The sequence below is a fragment of the Myotis brandtii genome, unplaced genomic scaffold (assembly GCF_000412655.1).
Source record: "Myotis brandtii unplaced genomic scaffold, ASM41265v1 scaffold314, whole genome shotgun sequence".
Lineage (NCBI taxonomy): Eukaryota > Metazoa > Chordata > Mammalia > Chiroptera > Vespertilionidae > Myotis > Myotis brandtii.
Genome location: NW_005362033.1, coordinates 3,489,939 through 3,498,091, shown reverse-complemented (window position 1 = coordinate 3,498,091; position 8,153 = coordinate 3,489,939).

Genomic DNA, 8,153 nt, shown 5'->3' with positions numbered 1-8,153 from the left:
CACCCCCCCCCCCTTCCTCCACACGGGCCTCCTGACAGCCGCGTGGCTCCCACTGCGAACTGGCTGACCCATCGCAGGACAGAGAGCTGATGTGGATGGCCCCAGGGAAAGGAGAAGGGAGGAGAGGGAGAGAGGGGGAGAGGGGGAGAGGGAAGAGGGAGAGGAAGAGGGGAGGCCTCTCTCTCCCTTCCCCCTACACACACACACACACACACACACACACACACACACACCACACACACACAACAAATGTACCAAATGTATCTCTGTGTCTGGTCCAAGCCACATTCATCGCTCCCTGGGAGACTGCACCCACGTCCACACTGGTCTCCCCGCTTCACTCCTGCCCCACCCTCACCCTCATAATCCATTCTCCTTACAGCAACTGGAGTATCTTCCAAAAGTAAAACCAGATCACCCCACTCCCGCTTAACTCCCCACCCCAACCAACGGTTTCCTCAGATGCTTGGAATAAAATGCATCCTCCACACACAGCCCTGCACAGCTCGGAGGGGCTTCCCATCCCCCCACCTTGGTCTCTCATTGCACCCCTTACACTCTAGACCAGTGCTTCTCACCCTTGGCTGCACATGAGAATCACCTGGGAATCTTTTTAAAATCCTGATTTCTGGCCCTCATTCTCCGGAAATTCTGTTTCTTTGTTATGGGATGAGACCACTCACCCCATAACAAAGAAACGAAACAGAATTTCCGGAGGGTGAGGCCCAGAAATCAGGATTTTAAAAAGATTCCCAGGTGATTCTAATGTGCAGCCAAGGTTGAGAACCACTGCTCTAGACCTTTGCTGTCAATATGGTGGTCACTAGCCATGGTGACTATTTAAATTCAAATTAATTATAATAAAATAAAATTAAACATTCAATTTTACAGTCACATTAGCCACTTTTCAAATGTTCAATAGTCACATGTGGTTGGCTAGTGGTTATCATATTGCAGAACTTTTCCATTGTCCATAGAGAATTCTATTGGACAGCACTGTTCTAGACATTCTGAACACATTTTAGCCTCTCCTCTGTTGCCTCTGAGCTTTTGCACAAGCTGTTCCATCTGCCAGAATCACCCCCCCCACACACACACACACACGTAAACACTGCCTTACTCCAGCCAACTCCTGCTCATCTGTCACCTCTCCATTTAAAACATCGCTTCCCCTGAGTAGCCTGTACTAGAACCTGAACTGGGTTGGGAGTCCCCACTATGTGTTCCCATGACACTTTGTCCTTCTCTGATCAGAACTCGTTATTCATTATTGTTACCATTTATTAATTGTCTGGCTTCGCCTTTAACAGTAACAAATGCCTACTGAGCACTCACTCTGTGCCAGACACTATGCTAAGTGCTTTACATTTAACCTCATTTCACAGATGAGGAAACTGAGGAGAGGCAAAGTGAGGTACCTTCCCAGGCCGTTCAAATCCAGAGCCATACCCTTACCCACCAAGCTCTCCGCGGGGTGAGATCTTGCCTTTTTTTTTTTTTTTTCTGTATCCCAGTACCCAGAACAGTGCCCAGCACAAGAAGGCTTTGAAAGACTGGGTGGCCAATCATAATGCAGAGGGAATTACTGTACTGTTGGGGGAAACAGAGAGCAAAGGGACACCCTCAAATCCCTCAGAGGCATCACCACATCAGGTGACAATGACAATTGGGCAGACAACCCCAAATGAAAAAGCAGCTCATAAAAAGTCCTCGGATGGGTAGACCTTAGGGCAGTGGTTCTCAACCTTCCTCATGCCACGACCCTTTAATACAGTTCCTCATGTTGTGGTGACCCCCAACCATAAAATTACTTTCGTTGCTACTTCATAACTGTAATTTTGCTACTGTTATGAATTGTAATGTAAATATCTGATATGCAGGATGTATTTTCATTGTTACAAATTGAACATAATTAAAGCATAGTGATTAATCACAAAAGCAATATGTAATTATATATGTGTTTTCCGATGGTCTTAGGCGACCCCTGTGAAAGGGTCGTTCGACCCCCAAAGGGGTCCCGACCCACAGGTTGAGAACCGCTGCATTAGGGAAATCCACAACCACTATGAGATACCACTCCATACCCACCGGGATGGCCAGATAACAGAGATGGGTAATACAAGCGTCGGTGAGGCTGTGGAGAAATTGGAATTTCTCATAATCTGCTAGTGGGTGTAAAATGGTGCAGCCATTTGGGAAAGCCTGGCTGTTCCTCAAAGGGTTAAACACAGTTACCATTCAACCCAGCAATGCCACTCGGCCATGTACTCCAAAGAAATGGAAGCAGATGCCCACACACACTCCTACACAAACGTTCACAGCAGCGTTATCCATAATAGCTGAGTGGATCAACCCAGTGTCCACCAACTGTTAAATGGGAAAACAAAATGTGATCTCTCCTTACAATGGAATACTATTCAGCCACAAAGAGGAATAAAGTACTGATATGTGCTCAACATGGATGAACCTTAAAAAAAATTAGGCTAAGTGACAGAAGCCAGTCACGCCCTGGCCGGGGTGCTCAGTGGGCTGAGCATTGCCCGGTGCATAGAAAGATCGGTGGTTCAAAACCTGGTCAGGACACACACCTGGTTTGGGTTTGATCCCTGGTTGGGGCGAGCTCAGGAGGCAACAGACTGATGTCTCTCTCTCTCTCTCTCTCTCTCTCTCTCCTGTTTCTCTCTCTCTCTCTCTCTCTCTCTCTCTCCTGTTTCTCTCTCTCTCTCTCTCTCTCCCTCCCTCCCTCTCCCTCTCCCTCTCCCTCTCCCTTCCTCTCTAAAATCAATTTTTTAGACTACAGGCTCAACACAGAAGGTAGCTGGCAATTCCAACTCTCACTGCTGAATTGGGCCCCCTTACTTCGTGCCAGCCCAGCAACTCCAGGCACAGAGCCCACGGGCAGCGAAGGGCCTACGGACGTCCCCCCAGGAACAGCCACGCAGCGGGGGCGGGGGGGGGCACTTCTTCCGCAGTCTTTTCAGAAACAGAGGAACCTGCCAGTGACATCAAGAAAAAAACTGATATCCTGCAAAAGGCTGTGGGAGACACCCCTATCATGAAAACGAAGACGTGGGCTGTGGAGCGAACCCGAGGACTCACTGCCTTCATCAAAAAGTTCCTTAAACTTGTGGCTTCAGAACAGTTGTTTGTTTGTGTGAATCAGTCCTTTGCCCCTTCCCCTGACCAGGAAGTTGGAACCTCGATGAGTGCTGGCAGTGATGGTAAGCTGGGCCTATGTCACTGCAAATCTCAGGCCTGGGACTGAAGACAGAGAACAAGATCTTGATAGCTAAATGAATCTTCACACAGGACACAGCTCTGAAAGTTTGATCCTTACGGCAAAATGCTTGTGGGTATGATCTCCGCAGCGTGGTATCTGCTAGGACCCTTGTTTATCATTTAAAAAACCCATAGACTGAAGGGTCCCGGGTTCGATTCCAGTCAAGGGCATGTGCCTTGGTTGCAGGCATATCCCCAGGGCGGGGTGTGCAGGAGGCAGCTGATCGATGTTTCTCTCTCATGGATGCTTCTAACTCTCTATCCCTCTCCCTTCCTCTCTGTAAAAAATCAATAAAATATATTTTTTTAAAAAGATGGACATTACAGTATACTCAGTACCACAGCTATTGCTCCAATATGCCTCCGGGATATTGAAAGGAGACTAAGACTGTACAAGGCCTCTTTTCTGTTTGTTTCTTTAATTTATTGTTGAAAGTATCACAGATGTCCACTCCCCTCCCCCTTGACCCCTTCTAGGCTGCACCCGCCCCAGGCCTTCACCACACTATTGTCTGTGACCACGGTTATGCATATATGCATACAACTTCTTTGGTTGATCTCTTCCTACCCTCCTGCCTTCCCTCTGAGATTCCGCACTGTGTTCCATGCTTCTATGTCTCTGGATCTATTTTGTTCACCAGTTTATTTTGTTCTTTAGATTCCACATATGAATGAGATCATGTGATACTTGTTAAAAAATAACATTTTTTAAAAGCCAGTCACAAAAGATCTCATATTGCATGATTTCATTTATATGAAATGTGCAGAATAGGGAAATCTATGGAGACAGAAAGTAGATTAGTGGCTGCCTAGGGCAGTGGTCGGCAAACTCATTAGTCAACAGAGCCAAATATCAACAGTACAACGATTGAAATTTCTTTTGAGAGCCACATTTTTTTAACTTAAACTATATAGGTAGGTACATTGTTATTAACTTAACTAGGGTACTCCTAAGCTGGCCTTTGCTAAAAACGTCCTCAATCTGATTGAGGTACGTTCGCTGAGGTCGACCCCTTCCAACTCTCCCATCCACACTCGTCTTGTATACTTGTTTCGTCTATCTTTTGTCACCCACGCACGATTTGCGGATGCGACTAGCACTAACCACTGCACAATGAGACTGCTGGCTGACTGGCTCACTCAACTAGTGCATGAATCGCGCGCGCCTCCCCCGTGCCGCGTCTCCCGTTGCCCAACCGACCAACCCACACACCCCACTTCTTCTAACGCCACTTCTTCAAAATAGACTCGCCCAGGCCAAAAACCAACTTCTGCGCATGAGCCACGAAGTTTCAATCGCACTGTACGTGCTCGCCCGCACGTGGTATTTTGTGGAAGAGCCACACTCAAGGGGCCAAAGAGCCCCATGTGGCTTTCGAGCCGCGGTTTGCCGACCACTGGCCTAGGGCAAGGGGATTTGTGGCGAAATGGAGTGTTAAGGGGTACAGGGCTTCTTTTTGAGGTGATGGAAATGTTCTAAATTTGATTGTGGTGGTGGTTGCACTGCTCTGTAAATATAAGAAAGCTCTCACTGACCACACATCCCAGCCAGCCAAGTCGTCCTGCCACGCGCCCCGCCAAGGTTTTATCAGACTCTCTAACATGCCATCTCACATGGAATGTGCCATAGAATACATGGTTTTCAGGTTTCACAGATTTGCGGGGGGTAAATTCTACTTAACAAAGGAGGACCTGGGAGTGTTCATAGAAAAAGAGTCCCCTGGGTTTTTGGAAAATCAAAAAGACTCTCAGGCGGTGGACAGAACAATGAAGTGACCTGGATCAGTGCTGAGATGGCCAAGCGGGCGTTCAAAATTCTTTGCACTGGTGCCGGCTCACCGTGGCGTGCGATGACTATGTGCGCACGAAGCAGAAGGGAAGTACGCAGCACTGAGCAGGGCCCCGTCCTGGGGACAGTTCTCCCCAAGGGTCACCTCAGGATCCCTGCCCCGCAGCTGCCCTTATGAGGATTTCATGAGCAGATTGAGACCCTTTAGTGCAAGTAAAATCCCATCCCCATTCAACAAGAGAAAGAAAAGCCAAGTAAAGACAGAGAAGCTTCTGATTTTTATGTTGTTTGCATCTTCTTGCGCTCAATAAACAAATTTCTTTTTCAGTTCCTAAAAAAATACAAAAGACCGTTGAATTGTACACTTTAAATTGATGACTTTTATGTGAATTTAATATATATATTTTTTTAAAATTTAATTTTGTGCCGAAGCCGGTTTGGCTCAGTGGATAGAGCGTCAGCCTGCGGGCTGAAAGGTCCCAGGTTCGATTCTGGTCAAGGGCATGTACCTTGGTTGCGGGCACATCCCCAGTAGGAGATGTGCAGGAGGCAGCTGATCGATGTTTCTCTCTCATCGATGTTTCTAACTCTCTGTCTCTCTCCCTTCCTCTCTGTAAAAAATCAATAAAACATATTTTTTAAAAAACAACAAAAAAAATTTAATTTTGTTTTATTTCTTAAAGTATTACAAAGAATGTTACACATGTCTCCTTTCCCCCTGCCCCTTGAAATTCCCCCGGCCTCCCCTACCCCCCAGTGTCTTGTGTCCATTGGTTATTCTCATATGCATGCATACAAGTCCTTCGGTTGATCTCTTATCCCCCCCCCCAACCCTCCCCAGGCTTCCCACTGTAGTTTGACAGTCTGTTCAATGCTGCTCTGCCTTTGTATCTATTTTTGTTCATCAGTTTATAATGGTCTTTATTATCCATAAATGAGTGAGATCATTTGGTATTTTTCTTGGCTTCCCAGGGGCCATCGCAGCCTCACAGGGGCTGTCGCAGCCTCGCAGGGGCTGTCCCAGCCTCACGGGGGCCTTCCCAGCCTCACAGGGACCGTCCCAATCTCCTGGGGGCTGTCCTAACCTCACTGGGGCCGTCTCAACCTCACCGGGGCCGTTTCGGCCTCACGGGGGCTGGCTCAGCCTCACGGGGGCTGGCTCAGCCTCATGGGGGCCGTTAATATATATTTTTAACAGGCCTCTGTGCAGAGAAAAATTCCTGTATTTTGGGGGAAACAAATCAAGCAGAGAAGTACAGTTTCCTTTGTCCCTGTGCCATTGGAACCACATTTTAAGAAACTTCGCCCCGTCCAGTCCATTCCCACGCGAGGAAACTCTCCCCAAGCACCCTGTGTGCGGTACTTTCCTGTGTGTTTCATTTCACACTTGGTAACTTTTTTGTAAAGCCATGTTTCTATTATTTGAATTTATTTTCAGAATTGATCTTAATAAAAACAAGAGAGCCTTAGCCGGTTTGGCTCAGTGGATAGAGCGTCGGCCTGCGGACTGAAGGGTCCCAGGTTTGATTCTGGTCAAGGGCATGTACCTTGGTTGCGGGCACATCCCCAGTAGGAGGTGTGCAGGAGGCAGCTAATCAATGTTTCTCTCTCATTGATGTTGTAACTCTCTATCTCTCTCCCTTCCTCTCTTTAAAAAATCAATAAAATATATTAAAAACAAACAAACAAACAAGAGAGAGGTCACAAACACGTGTCAGAGATATGCATCGGAGAGAACTCAGGGTCAAGAATGGGAAGGCAACTTCCTTTTTAGTGTGTAACCTTTGTACTATTTGAATTTTTTATCATTTTGACCAAACAAATATAGGTAGCCCTGCTTTTTGAAAGTTCTCATTATACCACTTTGTTTTTATGAAAGACCTACATTTTTACCTGTTTTGATAACCAAAAGAAATCCAGAAAGGAGTTTGCTTTTCTGAAAAAAGGCAAAAGGGAAAACAGCGGCAAGGCAGCCGTTATAGGGGCAGCGAGCGGTGCACCCCCGGCTTCTCCCAGGGAGCACCACTCAGCATCTTCACATCAAGCCCCATAGCTTTGAGCTGCATCTGTGAGCATCTGTGCTTTATTCCATTTATTTTGTGCCTCTGTTAGCCAGATGTGTCCTAAGGTACCAAAAAGCCTACGAGAGCTCGTAAGAGTGTTGATGCCTAGCATAAAACCGGGCATGATTAAGCATAGTTGGTGTGATTTGGCAGGTTATATTTGGGATCTGGGAAGCCTCAAAAGATTTTCCATATAAGTTAATGGTACTTGCTTCTTCACTTTACACCATTTCAGCTTACAAAAGTTTCATAGAAATGCTCTACTTTCAGATAGTGGGGGAAACACTTGATACAGAGTCTGGAAGGGCCATGTGTCCTGGCCAGATGTAGCCTCCCTGAATGGTTTGTGTCTGAGACTGACAGGAAGGAGACAGCAATGGCCAGCTTAGCCCTGGTGGGTTGCTCAGTGGTTAGAGTCTCCGCCTGAACACTGAAGTGTCTCGGGTCAAGGGGCATGTTCCTGGTGTTTCTCTCACATAGATCTCTCTCTCTCTCTCTCTCTCTCTCTCTCTCTCTCTCTCTTTCTCTCTCTCCCTCCCTCCCTCCCTCCCTCCTACTCTCACTGAAAAGCAATGGGAAAAATATACTCAGGTGAGAAAAGAAAGGAAGGGAGGGAGGGAGGGAGGAAGGAAGGAAGGAAGGAAGGAAGGAAGGAAGGAAGGAAGGAAGGAAGGAAGGATGGAAGGGAAGATGGATGGAAGGGAGGGAGAGAGGAAGGAGGGAGGGAGGAAGGAAGGAAGGAAGGATGGATGGAAGGGAGGGAGAGAGGAAGGAGGGAGGAAGGGAGGAAGGAAGGAAAGACCAGCTTAGTAGGCTTGATAGGTGTCCCGTTACAAGGGAGACAGAGGGATATGAATCCGCTCATAGAGAAAAAAATGCCAGCTGAGGTGGGCTTGGTCCTCAGAGAGGCAGGGGCACTTGGGGCTCCCCCAGCCCCAGGCCAAGGGCACACCCTGGAGAGTAGGAGGCCAAAGGCCTGCTGGTTCTCACGGCTGCCTGGCCCGGGAGAATTGCTCTCAGCA